Source organism: Atractosteus spatula (assembly GCF_055471065.1).
Source record: "Atractosteus spatula isolate fAtrSpa1 chromosome 10 unlocalized genomic scaffold, fAtrSpa1.hap1 SUPER_10_unloc_5, whole genome shotgun sequence".
In the NCBI taxonomy this organism is placed as follows: domain Eukaryota; kingdom Metazoa; phylum Chordata; class Actinopteri; order Semionotiformes; family Lepisosteidae; genus Atractosteus; species Atractosteus spatula.
The window spans coordinates 341,791-360,882 of record NW_028296625.1 but is presented as its reverse complement, the minus strand read 5'-3'; the positions used below and the strand labels follow the sequence as shown (position 1 = coordinate 360,882).

At 48.1% G+C, this 19,092-nt stretch overlaps 3 non-coding genes and 2 pseudogenes across 3 annotated transcripts; 2 read left to right on the top strand and 3 right to left on the bottom strand.

Annotated features, from left to right (window-relative positions):
• Positions 1-1,229: 1,229 nt before the first annotated feature.
• LOC148812032 (5S ribosomal RNA) lies at positions 1,230-1,348 on the bottom strand (annotated as a pseudogene).
• A 537-nt stretch (positions 1,349-1,885) lies between these two features.
• On the bottom strand, positions 1,886-2,004 carry LOC148812031 (5S ribosomal RNA; annotated as a pseudogene).
• An 11,604-nt stretch (positions 2,005-13,608) lies between these two features.
• On the bottom strand, positions 13,609-13,680 carry trnah-gug (transfer RNA histidin (anticodon GUG)). The gene has a single exon. It is a non-coding gene; the product is annotated as a tRNA-His (tRNA).
• Positions 13,681-13,881: 201 nt separating this feature from the next.
• Positions 13,882-13,953, top strand: trnae-uuc (transfer RNA glutamic acid (anticodon UUC)). The gene has a single exon. It is a non-coding gene; the product is annotated as a tRNA-Glu (tRNA).
• A 453-nt stretch (positions 13,954-14,406) lies between these two features.
• On the top strand, positions 14,407-14,479 carry trnav-cac (transfer RNA valine (anticodon CAC)). Its single transcript has one exon. It is a non-coding gene; the product is annotated as a tRNA-Val (tRNA).
• The last annotated feature ends 4,613 nt before the right edge of the window (positions 14,480-19,092 follow it).

The following is a 19,092-nucleotide window of genomic DNA, read 5'->3' as shown; positions in this document are numbered from 1 at the left end:
GCGTTGACCTCTTCGTTATTCTATTAAACGAAAAAAGAAAAGGAAGGCTTAACAAAATAAATAGGCATGCTTTTTACCTAAAATATTTAAATTGTAATGCCTCTTTTGTGTTAGAGTTCTTCGTTTGCTTCGAACTTGTTGTGGTTTAATATTTACCATTTGTAGCAACTCTTCATCAGTCGTTGACAGACCCCCAACACCTGAATCACCATCAGAGTTCACATGACAGCCACTGTCACACACCACTGAGTGCTGGGTCAGCTTTTGCTAAAAAGAAGACAAAGTGTTGAAAACGAAATACGCTAAACGCAGATTGAAACGACAATTCTACTATCAGAAAAAATATTTTAGCAACCTACTTCTTCAGTTTGCAAAGCAGAGGAATCCGATGATTCACTACTCAAAGAAGCCATCTTCGCAGCAGTCAAAATCGGGGCCTGACAGCTCAGGTGTCACACTTCAAAACCGGCAAGTCGGCTAATTTAAGCATAAACTCCAAATTTGTAACCATGCCTACATAGCTCAAGACATTTTTCAAATGGTTGTGATGTTTTAGAACACCCCACCATATCCCCCCGCCCCAAAATCACACGTGTTTTATCGAGAGTGAAAAGTAATCACGTTGAATTAAAATATGTAAGCTTATTTCAATGACAAATTCTCAACAACTTTTCAAAAGTTTGAAATGATTTTCCACGTACCGTGAACGTAAAGTCTTTAAACCTTAAAAATATTAACATGCAACCCAAGCCTCAAATGATGTGTGTTTCTCTAGAAAATAAATTACATTGAATCAAAAAATGTAAAACTTATTTTATCTTTTGAGAAGAGCGTTGTAGGGCAGGTCTTTATATTTTAGTGGATAGGTCATAAAAGTGTTTAAATAATTGAATAAGACACATTTAGCAGTGATAAATTATAAGCACGAGCAAAAATTGATATTTATAACGCTTATAGATTTTAACAATATAACAGACTTTACTAAAATGTTTACTTTTAAATTAAATATTACATCACAACATGTCCACACCCAGGCACCTGCCGTTAAAGGTTATGGGATGTAGAGATACAGTATATAAGGTTCATGATGAGAATAAAAAACGCTCATGCTAATACACAAGCACCTGTGTCTCACCAAAGCTGACAAATAAAAAGCCAAAAAGCCGCACTGCACGTGTGAAAAGGAGAATGAGCGAGTGAGCGAAGATAGGGTGCCTCCTGCAATTAAAGGCTTACAGCACCTGGTATTCCCAGGCGGTCTCCCATCCAAGTACTAACCAGGCCCATCCCTGTTTAGCTTCCCAGATCAGACAAGATCAGGCGTGCTCAAGGGGGTGTGGCCGTAAGCCAGCGCAAGGCTCGCTGGCACCCTTCTTATAGAGAGGACAGCTCCGTCACCTCTTTTACGACGCTGCTTTTTTTCCCTTGCGTTTTTCTCTTCTTCCCACGTTCTCTCTCTTCACTGCCTTCGTCCCTGCTCTATTTCACTTCAGCCTTTCACTCTTGCTTCCTTCCAATGAGGACGGAGCTGCGGGAGAAAGGGCGCTATAGAGGATCGCTGTGGAGAGCTGCTGCTTTGCTTTGACATCTGAGCTCTGTGGAAAACGATCTCAATACAATTCTGAAAAACGCGACTCCCCGAACGCCAGCCGAACAAGTCTCCACAGCCGAAGCGCTGTGTCTCTTTTCAGCTGGCGATAAACCTTTCCTCGATCCTTTGCGGACTTGTAAAACTGTTCATGATCAGAATAAAAAACGCTCACGCTAATACACAAGCACCCGTGTCTCGCCAAAGCTGACAAATAAACAGACGGAAAAGCCGCACTGCTCGTGTGAACAGGGGAATGAGTGAGCGAGCGGGGATAGGGCGCCTCCTGTGCTTAAAAGCTTACAGCACCTGGTATTTCCAGGCGGTCTCCCATCCAAGTACTAACCAGGCCCATCCCTGTTTAGCTTCCGAAATCAGACAAGATCAGGCGTGCTCAAGGGGGTGTGGCCGTAAGCCAGCGCAAGGCTCGCTGGCACCCTTCTTATAGAGAGGACAGCTCCGTCACCTCTTTTACGACGCTGCTTTTTTTCCCTTGCGTTTTTCTCTTCTTCCCACGTTCTCTCTCTTCACTGCCTTCGTCCCCGCTCTATTTCACTTCAGCCTTTCACTTGAAGCTGCAATGGTTGTTAATAAGACAGAATTAAATGTTGCTGTGCTTTTTCTAATGAGGCCCCATCTCTCTGTTCATCTCTGTGGTGCAGCCACAGAGAAACTATTCATGCAGGCTCATTTAAAGATGTTTTCTTTTGATAAGGGACAGCTCCCAAATGGGGATGCACTTAGCTAAGCTTAGCTATCATGATCAATGGTCATCCATTGGCGCCTATCTGTCTGGGGTGTGCCAGATGGACATCTGGACTGCATTCCTGTGTGTCAGGAGTAAGTGTGTGTCAGGAGTAAGTGACTCACATCTCAACTTGATCAACCAATCAGGGACTGGTAGGGCCGAGTAACCCACGTGGGACTCTGATGCCCATGGAACTTTCAGCCAATGAACGAGCTGAAGTTCCTCCAGGTAAAAATAGGCAACACAGAGGGCCTGAGAGACTATTTCCTGGACTTTTCTAAAGGGAATTCAAAGGAGAATTCCAGGGCAGGACGGCCCAGGACCAAAAGGCTCCCAAGGGCAGGACATTCTCGCAGCGCGCCTCCTGACCATCCTAAGACTCAGCCCGGACAACCACGGAACGGCCAGTGTGTCCGAGTGCCAGAACTTTCTTTTGTTCTAAGAGTCTAGAGCGGAGGTTGCCAGAGAGTAACCAGAGGATCCACCTGAGGTAAGCACCAGCAGCAAGCCTTGTGAACAGGTCGGAACTGTGGACAGCTGAATCACTATTCAGAACTAGCGCTTCATCAGGAATGAACCGGTCCTCTTCCTGACTTGCTGGGACCCACAGTCATCTTTTCTCCTGTGCACAAACTTTGCTAGTTAAAGCCAACACTAACTAGCCGGTCAGTGATCATCGGCAGCACAGCACAGCCTGGCACGGAGCCAGAGAGCCCGCAGGAGATCTGAATCCCCAGAGATTGGATGAGTATTCAACTTCAATGCATTACAGCTTGAGAATTCAATTGTTATCCCAACCAGTTGATATCAATTTAATTCCTAAGAGTTATGTACTTGTTTTCAGTATCTAATGTAGAAGTTGTAACCAAGTTCACTTTATGAAACGATCTAAATGAATGATATACTGAACGTATGTCCTCTTGACATATGTAACTCTTTGTAACTGATTGTATATATACCTTTTGTATTCTGATAACCCTCTCGATAAGATCTGTTAGGTTTATATGCATATTTTATGTATTAATAAATGTATCCTCGTGTATTAGTACCCGTGGGTGTGTGCGTTGTTTGAGTTATATCGCATGGTTGGATTCTAAGGCCATCAAAAGAATCATTTTGTGATTTACGGCTACAATTAATAAATGTCCCCGTACATGCCCAAACCCTACAGAACTGGTGCCTTCAGAGAGCACACTACATTTATTGGCATCCCTGGACTCATTTCAGTCATACCTGGGCTATGGTAAGACTAAAATGAGTCAACCAAGCGGAATAATTCAATATAAAATGCCGCGGGTTTCATACGCGACAATACAGTGTGCTGAAAGCCGAAAGGAAAAAAGTTCCCCTTGCTCTTTAAGCAGTGCTTGATTGTTTTGTGATCTTTTGCGATCTACCGGGTTGATTGCATACTTGATCTTGTGGTTTTCTGTGGTAGAACTGTGATTTCGTACTTAAAAGTAATACTCTTTAAGTTTAACGATGGTTGCTAAAAGGTCTGAATTCGAGTCGCTATTAAGCACTCTCTCTAGCAGCGACAGGTCTGACCACGATCTCCGTCATATCTCCGTCAGCGGAGAAGCTAGGAGAATAAACCTCCATTCTCTGAGAGAGCTAGCGAAGGACATGGAGAGATTTGACCTGCAGTGTCAGAGAATAATATCGAGAGTTATATTCAAGACCTCAGGTATACCCTGCAGTACCTGCCAAACGCCACAGAACAGGAGAAAGTGTTTCTGGTCAGGAAAACTAGCAGCAGAGCTGTACATGAGTGGATGGCTAGGCAGATGAAGAACGTCTGTGATGACTTTGAAGAGCTGTGTCAAGCACTTATCCGAGAATACAGTGCGTTTATTGACCCGACTGCCGCGATAGCCGCCGCCCTTAACATTAAGCACGAGAGAGCATAGTCCCCTCGCGAATATTAGGAGAGACTTAGACGAACTTATTTTGCAGGGCAAATGATGAGGGTTGCGAAGAGAACACACATTTCAAGGGTTTATTCATTGCGAATCTCCACCCGTCAGTCAGAAAGATGATCTTAATGCATACAGATGCACAGACCATGAAAATGACCGATATTAAGAGATTAGTGCAGAAAGCCTGGGAGTATGATGTCCAAAGTCGCTTTGAGCAAAAAGGTGCTAAAGCGACTGTGTTCGCCGTCAGAGCCAGCAGGGTTAATTCCCCCCTGCTCGAAGGAGCACAGGCTCCTGAGCTGGCTAAGCCCCGTTCCAAAGCAGGTACACAGGACCGCACCCAGCGTCCTAAGTGCCATGAGAACACCGGGGAAGGGAAAGGGCTAGATAAAGCTGAACAAAAGGATTCAGTAGCCGCCCGCCTGGCCAGGCTTGAACAAGTTTTATTAGGACAGAGACAACCGCTCCCCAAGGCTGCCAGAAGCGTGAATGAGCTGATACTCTCCACTGGAGGAGGCGGAGACCCGCCCCCTCTCCCCCCCTCAGTCTATCTGATTGAGCGGAAGGGTTCCTGCCTGGATGAGGTCAGCCACTCGCAAGCGAGAGCTTACTCCACCCCTGAAGTCACAGAGCAGGCAGTAAAACAGAGAGGAAAAGCAGGAAGCTTTTACCTCAAGGCTGCCATGGGAGATGTCTTACACAGTGAGACATTGATTGACACTGAGGTTGAAAGGTGTTTGATGTCATACAGCAAGCTCAAACGGGTAGAAAAAGAAAAGGGCATGCGACTCAGAGATGAACCTTTGGTGGATCACCAGAAAGGCAAGGTGTGGAAACAGGTCAAGGCTCCTAAGCCTTTTGTACAGAAGGAAAGGGGGGCCAAGAGGCAGACTGTGCTCACACAGTGCCCACTGAACACAGAAGCCTTTGTGGAGATTCCTTCTGTTCCCTCTGGACAAGAAATAAAAATATTTTCTTGTTCCCCGGATATACAGGGAAGTCATGTCCCGGCTGAGGTCACAACAGCCTCCATGCCACAGGAGCGGTGCTCCAAGCAGCCGCCTGATCCACCAGGTAAAGCACACCCCTTTTACATCCCTAAAGAGGAGCAGATCTCCCCACCTGGCGATGAAAAGGAGCTTTCCCTGTGCACCCTGGCACCCAAGAGGGGTCAGGACCACCACCGTGCAGTGGTGGAAGGGATCCAGATGGCAGGAGAGCAGGTTGGTGATGTAGCCCTCACCCTTAGCCCTGAGAGGTCCTCTATTAGTGAGGATGTGCTTGAGCAGCTGTCACAGGGCCACCGCCAGGTGCCCCTGGTGCAACATTCACAGGTTAGAGAGGAGGTCCAGCTGGACGCTGAGACTACTGCGCTGTGGACACACCTGATCCCAGATGCCGATTCCCTCTGCTGTGACCCAGGGAACCTGCAGTCAGGTAACATTATTTCTCACAACTACCAGGTAGTGAGTGAGATTGACCTGATTGTTCCTGCCTCAACGGCAGGGTTTCCAACACACCCAGTCCCCCGGAAGGGACAGGGAATGAAAGCCGAGCCGGTTTTCTTACAGCCACCAGCTCAGTCTGTCAGTCTGAGTCTGACCAACAGTGGTTCAGCCAGATTGGAGCTGGATGGTCAAGCCACCCGCCTGCCAGTGCAGGACATCGCAAAGAGGGGTGTCAGAATCCCCGCCTGCACTGACATGGGCCTGGTGGGTGATAGTAAGTTCAAAGACAGTGAACTAGCTATCCCAGTGCTGGGGAAGCTTCCTGAACCCCTAGCTAGGGAAGGGGGGAGCGAGCAGGTGTCCTACACCCACACCCAGCGAACGATTGTAAACATGCCGATAGAGGGATTCCTCAATCAGGAAGTGTGCAGGGTTTACTTGAACAGTGAGAATGAGGTAACAATCCCAGATCACTCAGGTGCTCCAGATGACCACTCAGCCGAGGGTCAGGCATGCTCCACAGCTGCACTGCCCCCTGCAGGGTTCCTAGAGCACAGGCATGAACAATGAACAAATCGAAAAAGCAGATGCCCTGGAAATGGAGGAGCAGCATCAGCAGCTGCGTCAGATCCCCCCAGATTTCCAGGATGTTGGTGTCCAGGATGCCACACGGCATACTGAGAAAGACACCATGTACATGCTGCGCCAGCTTAGAAAGGTGACAGTCACTCAGAAGGAGATGACTGGGATTAGCCACCCTAAAAGACTTTTGGGAGGACTGATTGCTGCCACCACTGTTGTGTATTTGCTATTTCTGGTAGGTTTGTTTGCTACTGGCACTCTCACCCTGACTGCCCCAAGAAGGCAGGTGTCAGAGATGCCCGAGGGTAGTGACAGACGGTATTAACAGCAGCAAAAGTTGGAAAGCTTAGGGAAAACCCTACAGGCAACTGCCTATGCAACAGGGTTAAACCTTATTCCCCAACCAGTGGACATGATTGTTGGTGTTATACAGTGGGTTTATGCTTGTGTGCAACTGGCCAGAATGTTGACACAAGACCTGTTAAGGGAGATTAGTGCCACTGTAGCCAGTCTAGCCATGGCACAATTCCCAACCCACTTGATTCCACTCAGTAGAGGAGTATGTGACATTAACCTCCCCATCGCTCATAGCTCACCTAGAAGGCAATCCAAGATTGAATTCGGTTCCAAATCTTGAGATGGGTATAGCTACCAAAGCTATCCATTGGCTGTGTCTAAATGATTCACCAATGAAGGGTGTAAAGCTACTAATGGGCAGAGGGAGGTTAATGAACCCCATGAAGAGCAGGTGGGAAGTAAATGGCTGGTCAGCACACCACATTTAACTGTCACCATGACTTGTGACAGGCATGATACAGCTACCACAATGCAGCTAACTAACCAACAGTCTCCTGCAAGTTCCCAAGGAGGCCATAGTACAGCTTGGTAACTTAACACTGTACGGTCTGGAACCAGACAACATAAGACCAAACTTGAGGTCGCGGATGCCTTCAGGTGCCACACTATTGAATTGGATAGAAATCCAAGAAACAGTAAGCCCTGAAGAGGTACAGGTAGTTAGTTTGCTTTAATGGAACAAACCTCCAACCCACCCTGGCAGATACCCAACACAGGTGTCGTGGTTTACCGGGGGGCTGGGAACAGGAACTGTTGTTATTGTAACACTACTGCCAGGTAGCTGGATCATAACTGGATGTACTCTGAATGCTGTACTCTTACATCAAGATGTACTCCGGGTAGCATGAATGAGTCAAAGGTACCATGTCAAAAGAAAGGAAGTTACTTCTTCCCAAATTTCTGCCTACAGAGGTATCAGATATTGACAGTGAACTTCCTGATGTGTAATGCCTAGAATGAGACGATGTCTCCTACCGTGTTTATACATACTCCAGATGTTATTCATCCTGTTTGTTCCCAATGCTGGTTCCGGTATGAATTCTCGAGGAGTAATGTGGACATTTAAGGTTAATGTTCTAATGACAAGGGACATCACTTAACTCTGTTTTGTTTTGGAGGCAACAATGCCTCAGGACCTCGTGACCTTCAAAAAGGGGGGATATGTAATGGCAATGCTTATTAATAAGACAGAATTAAGTGTTGCTGTGCTTTCCCAAATGATGCCCCATCTCCCTCTTCATCTCTGTGGTGCAGCCACAGAGAAACTATTCATGCAGGCTGATTTAAAGATGTTTTCTTTTGATAAGGGACAGCTCCCAAATGGGGATGCACTTAGCTAAGCCTGGCTATCATGATCAATGGTCATCCATTGGCGCCTATCTGTCTAGGGAGTGCCAGATGGACATCTGGACTGCATTCCTAGGTGTCAGGAGTAAGTGACTCATATCCCACCTTGATCAACCAATCAGGGACCGGTAGGGCCGAGTAACGCACGTGGGACTCTGATGCCCATGGAACTTTCTGCCAATGAACGAGCTGAAGTTCCTCCAGGTAAAAACAGGCAACACAGAGGGCCTGAGAGACTATTTCGGACAATTTTAAAGGGAATTCAAAGGAGAATTCCAGGGCAGGGCGGCCCAGGAACAGAAGGCTCCCAAAGGCAGGACATTCTCGCAGCGCGCCTCCTGACCATCCTGAGACTCAGCCCGGACAACCACGGAACGGCCAGTGTGTCCGAGTGCCAGAACTTTACTCTGTTCTAAGAGTCTAGAGCGGAGGTTGCCAGAGAGTAACCAGAGGATCCACCCGAGGTTAGCACCAGCAGCAAGCCTCGTGAACAGGTCGGAACTGTGGACAGGTGAATCACTATTCAGAACTATCTCTTCATCAGGAACGAACTGGTCCTCTTCCTGACCTGCTGGGACCCACAGTCATCTTTTCTCTTGTGCGCAAACTTTGCAAGTTAAAGCCAACACTAACTAGCCGGTCAGTGAGCATCAGCAGCGCACTGTCGCAAGCCGCACAGCACAGCCTGGCACGGAGCCAGAGAGCACGGATTGGACAGTTTAGAAGCCTGCAACTGTTTCTTTGAGCCCGCAGGAGATCTGAATCCCCAGAGATTGGATGAGTATTCAACTCAATGCATTACAGCTCGAGAATTCAATTGTTACCCCAACCAGTTGATATCAATTTTATTCCTAAGAGTTATGTACTTGTTTTCAGTATCTAATGTAGAAGTTGTAACCAAGTTCACTTTATGAAATGGTCTAAATGAATGATACACCGAACGTATGTTCTCTTGATATATGTAACTCTTGGTAACTGACTGAATATATACCTTTTGTATTCTGATAACCCTCTCGATAAGATCTGTTAGGTTTATATGCATATTCTATGTATTAATAAATGTATCCTCGTGTATTAGTACCTGAGTGTGTGCGTTGTTTGAATTATATCGCATGGTTGGATTCTAAAGCCATCAAAAGAATCAATTTTGTGATTTACAGCTACAATTAATAATTGTCCCAGTAAATGCCCAAACCCTACAGAACTGGTGCCTTCAGAGAGCACACTACACCTGATTGTTCCTTAGGCTGGGACAGCAGATCATAATCTGCTCTCTTATTATTGAGAGACTGGCTCACTCCTGTCTGTTCCTCAGGTTGGGACAGGAGATCACACACTGTATTATTATTATTGAGAGACGGGCTGACTGTCTGTTCCTCAGGCTGGGACAGTGGATCACACACTATATTATTATTACTGAGAGACAGGCTCACTTTCAATTCCCCAGACTGGGACAGGAGATCACACACTGTATTATTACTGAGAGACAGGCTCACTCTGTTCCTTATGCTGGGACAGGAGATCACACTCTGTATTATTATTATTGAGAGACAGGCTCACTGTCTGTTGCTCAGACTGGGACAGGAGATCACACAGTTTATTAATATTATTGTTGAGAGACATGCTCACTGTCTGTTCCTCTAGCTGGGACAGGAAATGACACACTGTATTATTAGTATTGAGAGACAGGCTCAGTGTTCCCCAGGCTGGGACTGGAGATCACACACTGTATTATTATTATTGAGATACAGACTCACTGTCTGTTCCTCTTGCTGGGACTGGAGATCACACACTGTTCTATTATTATTGAGAGACATGCTCACTGTTTGTTCCTCAGACTGGGACAGGAGATCACACACTGTATTATTATTATTGAGAGACAGGCCCTCTGTTCCTCAGGCTGGGACAGGAGATCACACTGTATTATTATTATTGAGAGACAAGCTCACTGTTCCTCAGGTTGGTACAGAAGATCACACTGTATTATTATTATTGACAGATAAACTCACTGTTCCTCAGGCTGGGACAGTAGATCACACTGTATTATTATTATTGAGAGTCTGGCTCACTGTTCCCCAGTCTGGGACAGGAGGTCACACAAGGTATTGTTATTAGTGAGAGAAAGGCTCGATGTCTGTTCCTCAGGCTAGTACAGGAGATCACGCACTGTATTATTATTATTGAGATACAGGCTCACTGTCTGTTCCTCAGGCTGGGACAGTAGATCACACTGTATTATTATTATTGAGAGACAGGCTCACTGTCTGTTCCTCAGGCTGGGGCAGGATATCACACACTGTATTATTAGTATTGAGAGATAGCCTCTGTGTTCCTCAGGCTGGGACAGTAGATCACACTGTATTATTATTATTGAGAGTCTGGCTCACTGTTCCCCAGTCTGGGACAGGAGGTCACACACTGTATTATTATTATTGAGAGAAAGGCTCGCTGTCTGTTCCTCAGGCTAGTACAGGAGATCACGCACTGTATTATTATTATTGAGAGACAGGCTCACTGTTTGTTCCTCAGACTGGGACAGGACATTCCACACTGGATTATTATTATTGAGAGACAGGTTCACTGTCTGTTCCTCAGGCTGGGACAGGAGATCACACACTGTATTATTATTATTGAGAGACAGGTTCACTGTCTGTTCCTCAGGCTGGGACAGGAAATCACACACTGTATTATTATTATTGAGAGACAGGCTCACTGTCTGTTCCTCAGGCTGGGACAGGAGATCACACACTGTATTATTATTATTGAGAGACAGGTTCACTGTCTGTTCCTCAGGCTGGGACAGGAAATCACACACTGTATTATTATTATTGAGAGACAGGCCCTCTGTTCCTCAAGCTGGGACAGGAGATCACACTGTATTATTATTCTTGAGAGACAAGCTCACTGTTCCTCAGGCTTGGACAGGAGATGACACACTGTATTATTATTATTGAGAGACAGGCTTACTGTCTTTTCCTCAGGCTGGGACAGGAAGTCACACACTGAATTATTATTATTGAGAGACAAGCTCACTGTCTGTTCCTCAGGCTGGGACAGGAGATCACACACTGTATTATTATTATCGAGAGACCTGCTCTTTCCTGACTGTTCCTTAGGCTGTTACAGGAGATCATAATCTGCTTTATTATTATTGAGAGACTGGCTCACTCCTGTGTGTTCCTCAGGTTGGGACAGGAGATCACACACTGTATTATTATTATTGAGAGACGGGCTCACTGTCTGTTCCTCAGGCTGGGACAGGAGGTCACACACTGTATTATTATTATTGAGAGACAGGCTCACTGTCTGTTCCTCAGGCTGGGACAGGAAGTCACACACTGTATTATTATTATTGAGAGACAGGCTCACTGTCTGTTCCTCAGGCTGGGACAGGAGATCACACAGTTTATTCATATTATTGTTGAGAGACATGCTCACTGTCTGTTCCTCAGGCTGGGACAGGAGATCACACACTGTATTATTATTATTGAGAGACAGGCTCACTGTCTGTTCCTCAGGCTGGGACAGGAAGTCACACAGTTTATTCATATTATTGTTGAGAGACATGCTCACTGTCTGTTCCTCAGGCTGGGACAGGAGGTCACACACTGTATTATGATTATTATTGAGAGACAGGTTCGCTGTCTGTTCCTGAGGCTGGGACAGGAGATCACACACTGTATTATTATTATTGAGAGACAGGCTCACAGTTCCTCAGGCTGGGACAGGAGATCACACTGTATTATTATTATTGAGACAAGCTCACTGTTCCTCAGGCTGGGACAGGAGATCACACTGTATTATTATTATTGACAGATAAACTCACTGTTCCTCAGCCTGGGACAGTAGATCACACTGTATTATTATTATTGAGAGTCTGGCTCACTTTCCCCCAAGCTGGGACAGGAGGTCACAAACTGTATTATTATTATTGAGAGACATGGTCACTGTCTGTTCCATTGGCTGGGGCAGGGAATCACACACTGTATTATTAGTATTGAGAGATAGGCTCAGTGTTCCCCAGGCTGGGACAGGAGATCCCCCACTTGATTATTATTATTGAGAGACAGGCTCGCTGTCTGCTCCTCAGGCTGGGACAGGAGATCACACACTGTTGTAGTGTGCTCTCACGAGGCACCAGTTCTGTAGGGGGTTGTGCATTTACTGGGACAATTATTAGTTGTGGCAGTAAATCACAAAATTGATTCTTTTATTGGTCTTAGAATCCAACCATGCGATATAACTCAAACAACGCATACACAGGTACTAATACACGAGGATACATTTATTAATATATAGAATATGCATGTAAACCAAACAGATCTTATCGTAAGGGTTATCAGAATACAAAAGATATAAATTCATTCAGTTACAAAGAGTTACACATATCAAGAGGACATACGTTCGGTATATCATTCATTTAGACCGTTTCGTAATTGAACTTGTTTACAACTTCTACATTAGATACTCAAAACAAGGACATAACCCTAAGGAAATAAATTGATATCAACTGGTTGGGATAACAATTGATTTCTCAAGCAGTAATGCAGTGAAGTTGAATACTCACTGACGGTGGGCTTGTTTTCCCACCGTTTCCGTAGTGGTTATCACGTTTGCTTCATACGTGAAAGATACCTGGTTTGAAACCGGGTGGAAACAGGCCAGTTTCGTTTGTTGGCACGCACTCTTTGGGGATTCACCTAGCGCTGTGAACACTCTCCCGCTCCTCTTGGTGCGCTCCTGCCACAACACAGGAAGGCTGGAGCAGGTGGCTGGGGGCGATGCGCAAAGCCGAAATAACTCCGTTGGGTGAGCGTTCGACTGAAGATCTAAAGGTCCCTGGTTTGATCATGGGTTTCGGTATTTTGTTTCATCGCGCCCTTTGTTCCTCTCTCCAGTGCCCCCTGCCTAAAGTGACGCTTCCCTTTCTCGGCCCGAAACGCAAGCGAGACACCAGCAGCGGTCCCTGCAGGTTTCCGTAGTGTAGCGGCTATCACGTTCGCCTAACACGCGAAAGGTCCCCGGTTCGAGACTGGGCAGAAACAGCCTCTTTTTGCACGCTCCTGTACTTCACAGAGGTCTTGAGCGACCGGTCATTTGTTCCCAATGTATTTCCGGTGCCTTCATGCACTCTTGTACCAAACGCACGTTCCTTCTGTACGCGGAGCCGATCATTTGCAATTGGGCTGTGCCGACAGACCAGGACGAGCTCTGTCGGCTCAAAAGCAGCGCAGGACCTGCAACAACAACAGAAAGATTAGCATCCAGCGGGGGCCTCTTAGTGAGCCCAAGATCTCATCAAGAATCGGCTCCAGCAACAGGGCTGGGCGCATTGTTCCATTCTCCGACCACTCTCGGTGTAAACAAGTCCCTCCTGGTCTCTGCTTGAAATGCACTTTCCTGCGTTTGCTTTGGTGTAACTGGCTTCCCCTGCATGGGCGAATGTGAAGAAGATCCTTAGTAAGTCATTGAAGAAAACCGAGAAGAGGTCAGAGTGGCCTCTGTCGTTCATCAACGATCCAGTCAGGCAGTACTCCTCTGTAAAGCGCCGTTCGTTCACATCGATTGGCTTTTTTTTGCCTTCATTCGCGCAAGTAGAAAAAGCAGACGCCCCTATTCTGCCGTGACCCGGATTCGAACCGGGGTTGTTGCGGCCACAACGCAAAGTACTGACCACTATACGATCACGGCGAGTTACCGATACCCACGTGGCAGGGCGGAAAAGGCTGTGCTCTCTTCGTGTGACCTAATTCGGAAAAGTCCTGACGTTGCATTTCAACTGAGCCCCAGTATACATCGACCCTTCGACACTCTGAGTGACAACTCTCTTGCGCGTTTTCTCATATTTATGTAGTTTGCTTGCATGATGCCCGGAACAGCAGGGGTGTGTGCTCCCATATGGTCTAGCGGTTAGGATTCCTGGTTTTCACCCAGGCGGCCCGGGTTCGACTCCCGGTATGGGAACCTGTCAGTTTTGCCTCCTGCTTTCCAAAAGATCAGCACCGTGTACGAAGGAGCCGCATTAAAACCACTCGAACGTGCAAAACGCGCGAGAAGAGGGGGCGCTTGTTTCCAACCGAAGACTTCTCGCGTGTGAGACGAGCTGATCATCCCTGCAGGAGGTGGGAGGGTTACTCTGGTAGACAGGGCTGACCTTCGGCAATAGGATTTATACTCTCCAAGATGATATTTGCACTTTCTGGAGAGGCGATTTTCTCCACTTCAGTAGCCCGATTTCGTCGATTGCGTGGAGAGGGCTGTAGAATGTGGCGCCGCCTTTCCTGCTCCGTCCATGACAGGCGTGCTGGTCTCTGGAGAGAGAGCACGGTCCATCAGCGCACTCCAATAAAGGCACTGGAAGCAGCTGAATCGCATTGGCGAAGCTCAGCGCTGGGCCGCTGGGCAGGGATTGCCACCGTTTCCGTAGTGTAGTGGTTATCACGTTCGCCTCACACGCGAAAGGTCCCCGGTTCGAAACCGGGCGGAAACAGACCGGCTTCCTTTGTCAGCACGCACAAAAGGGGATTGGGGATTCGCCTAGCGCAGTGATCGAACAGACCCACTCACCTCTTAGTGTGGCGGGATCTGCACAGTGCATGTCGCAGCGCATCCTGCTTTCACTTCAATGCGCGTCCTGATGTACCCCAGTCTCCCGCGTGACAGGTGGGGATAATCACCACTATACTAACGAGGAAGACATCGCTCTCTCCGACCCCCGGCATCGTGTCCCGACCCACCGTGCTGGAAGCCGATGCCTGCTGTGATTCCTTTACGGAGCAGAAATGACAACCGAAGAGCCGAGAGATCATTTCAGCATTTCGCGTCTGAACAGAAAACACAAACGACCAACTCGGAATGATTTGCCTTTGACGCTTATCAAAGCGTTCTTTGTGCATCGAACAGACCCACTCACCTCTTAGTGTGGCGGGATCTGCACAGTGCATGTCGCAGCGCTTCCTGCTTTCACTTCAATGTGCTTCCTGATGTCGAGTCGTGTGCCGTGCGGAGGCTCTGAAAGCGAGAGCAATGAAAAGGTGCACGGCGCTGTGAAAGAAAACAGAGAAGTGAAAGGCAGTCCTTTCTCTAAGGACGTAAAAGAAAAGCTTTCTACTCCCCGTCAGGGAATCGAACCCTGGTCTCCCGCGTGACAGGCTGGGATACTTGCCACTATACTAACAAGGATGACACCACACTCGCCGATCCTCGGCATCGTGTCCCGACCCAGCGTGCTGGAAGGCGACGCGTGCTGTGATTCCTTTACGGAACAGAAATGACAACCGAGGAGCCGAGAGATCATGTCAGCATTTCGCGTCTGAACGGAAAACACAAACGACCAACTCGGAATGACTTGCTTTTGACGCTTTTCAAAGCGTTCTTTGTGCACGACGACTGCGCCGCCTAGCAGATACAGATGGGTTGTACAACTCTGAACTAGCAAATGGAAGAGGGCTAAGCCCCCTCTCTTTTAGCCCAGGTTCGATCTGTCTCCCAGAATCACCAGGGCGCACGCACACACACCCGTGCCGTTGAAGTGCTCTGCTTCATTTCTAAGGGCAACTCAACATTCACTCCTACCCCGAGAACAGAAAAGACAGCGTCCGCAGCAACAACAGCTCAGGTCTCTGCACAGGAGCTAAGCTGCCCCCATCTCCTCTGCTCTGCGGCTCCTGCGGAGTGGAGTCCTGCCTGGAGCCGTGTTTGCAGGCGGCGGCTCCCCGCGCTCTGTCTGTGCGTCCAAGAGCTCCTGGGAGGAAGAGAGAGCCCTCCCACTCGGGGGCTTTTCCACGGTCTGTGTGAGGAGGGGCGGGTGTGTCCAGTAGCTTATCGAGCGGAAGCCTGGGGCGGCGGAGAGCTGTGATCGTGCAGACCTTGAGGTGTCACCTCTTTGTCTGCTTTCCCGCCCCCCCTCCGCCCAAGCTCTGCTCCAGAGTAGCCCGGCAACCCCTCACACCTGCATGTGTCACAACCTAAGGTGTGGTCATGAGACACCCATGGGGTGCTGTTCTGTTCTTGCTAATTGTTTCCTGCCCGTCGCAGGCAGGAGTCCATGCGAGGAAGATGCGCTGGACAGAGCTCAGAGGGCGCAGCTGGGTGGCTTTCCTTCTGAGTGACGTTCCTGCAACACTCTCCCGCTCCTCTTGGTGCGCTCATGCCGCAACACAGGAAGGCTGGAGCAGGTGGCTGTGGGCTTTGTGCACTGTCGAAATAGCTCAGTTGGGAGAGCGTTAGACTGAAGATCTAAAGGTCCCTGGTTCGATCCCGGGTTTCGGCATTTTGTTTCATCGCGCCCTTTGTTCCTCTCTCCAGCGCCCCCTGCCTAAAGTGACGCTTCCCTTTCTCAGCGCGAAACGCAAGCGAGACACCAGCAGTGGTCCCTGCAGGTTTCCGTAGTGTAGCGGCTATCACGTTCGCCTAACACGCGAAAGGTCCCCGGTTCTTGTTGCACGCTCCTGTACTTCACAGAGGTCTTGAGCGACCGGTCATTTGTTCCCAATGTATTTCCGGTGCCTTTATGCACTCTTGTACCAAACGCACGTTCCTTCTGTACGCGGAGCCGATCATTTGCAATTGGGCTGTGCCGACAGACCAGAACGAGCTCTGTCGGCTCAAAAGCAGCGCAGGACCTGCAAGAACAACAGAAAGATTAGCATCCAGTGAGCCCAAGATCTCATCAAGAATCGGCTCCAGCAACAGGGCTGGGCGCATTGTTCCATTCTCCGACCACTCTCGGTGTAAACAAGTCCCTCCTGGTCTCTGCTTGAAAGGCACTTTCCTGCGTTTGCTTTGGTGTAACTGGCTTCCCCTGCATGGGCGAATGTGAAGAAGATCCTTAGTAAGTCATTGAAGAAAACCGAGAAGAGGTCGGAGTGGCCTCTGTCGTTCATCAACGATCCAGTCAGGCAGTACCCCTCTGTAAAGCGCCGTTCGTTCACATCGATTGGCTTTTTTTTGCCTTCATTTGCGCAAGTAGTAAAAGCAGACGCCCCTATTCTGCCGTGACCTGGATTCGAACCGGGGTTGTTGCGGCCACAACGCAAAGTACTGACCACTATACGATCACGGCGAGTTACCGATACACACATGGTAGGGCGGAAAAGGCTGTGCTCTCTTCGTGTGACCTAATTCGGAAAAGTCCTGACATTGCATTTCAACTGAGCCCCAGTATACATCGACCCTTCGACACTCTGAGTGACAACTCTCTTGCGTGTTTTCTCATATTTATGTAGTTTGCTTGCATGATGCCCGGAATAGCGGGGTTGTGTGCTCCCATATGGTCTAGCGGTTAGGATTCCTGGTTTTCACCCAGGCGGCCCGGGTTTGACTCCCGGTATGGGAACGTGTCAGTTTTGCCTCCTGCTTTCCAAAAGATCAGCACCGTGTACGAAGGAGCCGCATTAAAACCACTCGAACGTGCAAAACGCGCGAGAAGAGGGGGCGCTTGTTTCCAACCAAAACTTCTCGCGTGTGAGACGAGCTGATCATCGCTGCAGGAGGTGGGAGGGTTACTCTGGTAGACAGGGCTGACCTTTGGCAATAGGACTTATACTCTCCAAGATGATATTTGCACTTTCTGGAGAGGCGATTTTCTCCACTTTAGTTGCCGGATATCGTCGATTGCGTGGAGAGGGCTGTAGAATGTGGCGCCGCTTTTCCTGCTCCGTCCATGACAGGCGTGCTGGTCTCTGGAGAGAGAGCACGGTCCATCAGCGCACTCCAAAAAAGGCACTGGAAGCAGCTGAATCGCATTGGCGAAGCTCAGCACTGGGCCGCTGGGGAGGGTTTGCTACCGTTTCCGTAGTGTAGTGGTTATCACGTTTGTCTCACACGCGAAAAGTCCCTGGTTCGAAACCGGGCGGAAACAGACCGGCTTCTTTTGTCACCTCGCACAAAAGGGGATTGGGGATTCGCCTAGCGCTGTGATCGCACAGACCCACTCACCTCTTAGTGTGGCGGGATCTGCACAGTGCATGTCGCAGCGCATCCTGCTTTCACTCCAATGCGCGTCCTGATGTACCCCAGTCTCCCGCGTGACAGGTGGGGATAATCACCACTATACTAACGAGGAAGACATAACTCTCTCCGACCCCCGGCATCGTGTCCCGACCCACCGTGCTGGAAGCCGACGCGTGCTGTGATTTCTTTACGGAGCAGAAATGACAACCGAGGAGCCGAGAGATCATTTCAGCATTTCGCGTCTGAACAGAAAACACAAACAACCAACTCGGAATGAATTGCCTTTGAAGCTTATCAAAGCGTTCTTTGTGAATCGAACAGACCCACTCACCTCTTAGTGTGGCGGGATCTGCACAGTGCATGTCGCAGCGCTTCCTGCTTTCATTTCAATGTGCTTCCTGATGTCGAGTCGTGTGCCGTGCGGAGGCTCTGAAAGCGAGAGCAATGAAAAGGTGCACGACGCTGTGAAAGAAAACAGAGAAGTGAAAGGCAGTCCTTTCTCTAAGGAGGTAAAAGAAAAGCTTTCTACTCCCCGTCGGGGAATCGAACCCTGGTCTCCCGCGTGACAGGCGGGGATACTTGCCACTATACTAACGTAGAATTTGGGCATGTAAGGGGACAATTATTAATTGTAGCCGTAAATCACGAAATTGATTCTTTTAATGGCCTTAGAATCCAACCATGCGCTATAACTCAAACAACACACACACACACACACACAGGTACTAATACACGAGGATACATTTATTAAAACATAAAATATGCATGTAAACCTAACAGATCTTATCGTGACGGTTTTCAGAATACAAAAGATATATATTCATTCAGTTACAAAGAGTTACATATATCAAGAGGACATAAGTTCAGTATATCATTCATTTAAACCGTTTCGTAATTGAACTTGGTTACAACTTCTACATTAGATACTCAAAACAAGTACATAACTCTTAGGAGTTAAATTGATATCAGCTGGTTGGGATAACAATTGAATTCTTGAGCTGTAATGCTTTGAAGTTGAATACTCATCCAATCTCTGGGGATTCAGATCTCCTGCAGGCTCTCTGGCTCCGTGCCAGGCTGTGCTGAGCTGCTTGCGACGGTGCGCTGCTGATGCTCACTGACCAGCTAGTTAGTGTTGGCTTTAACTAG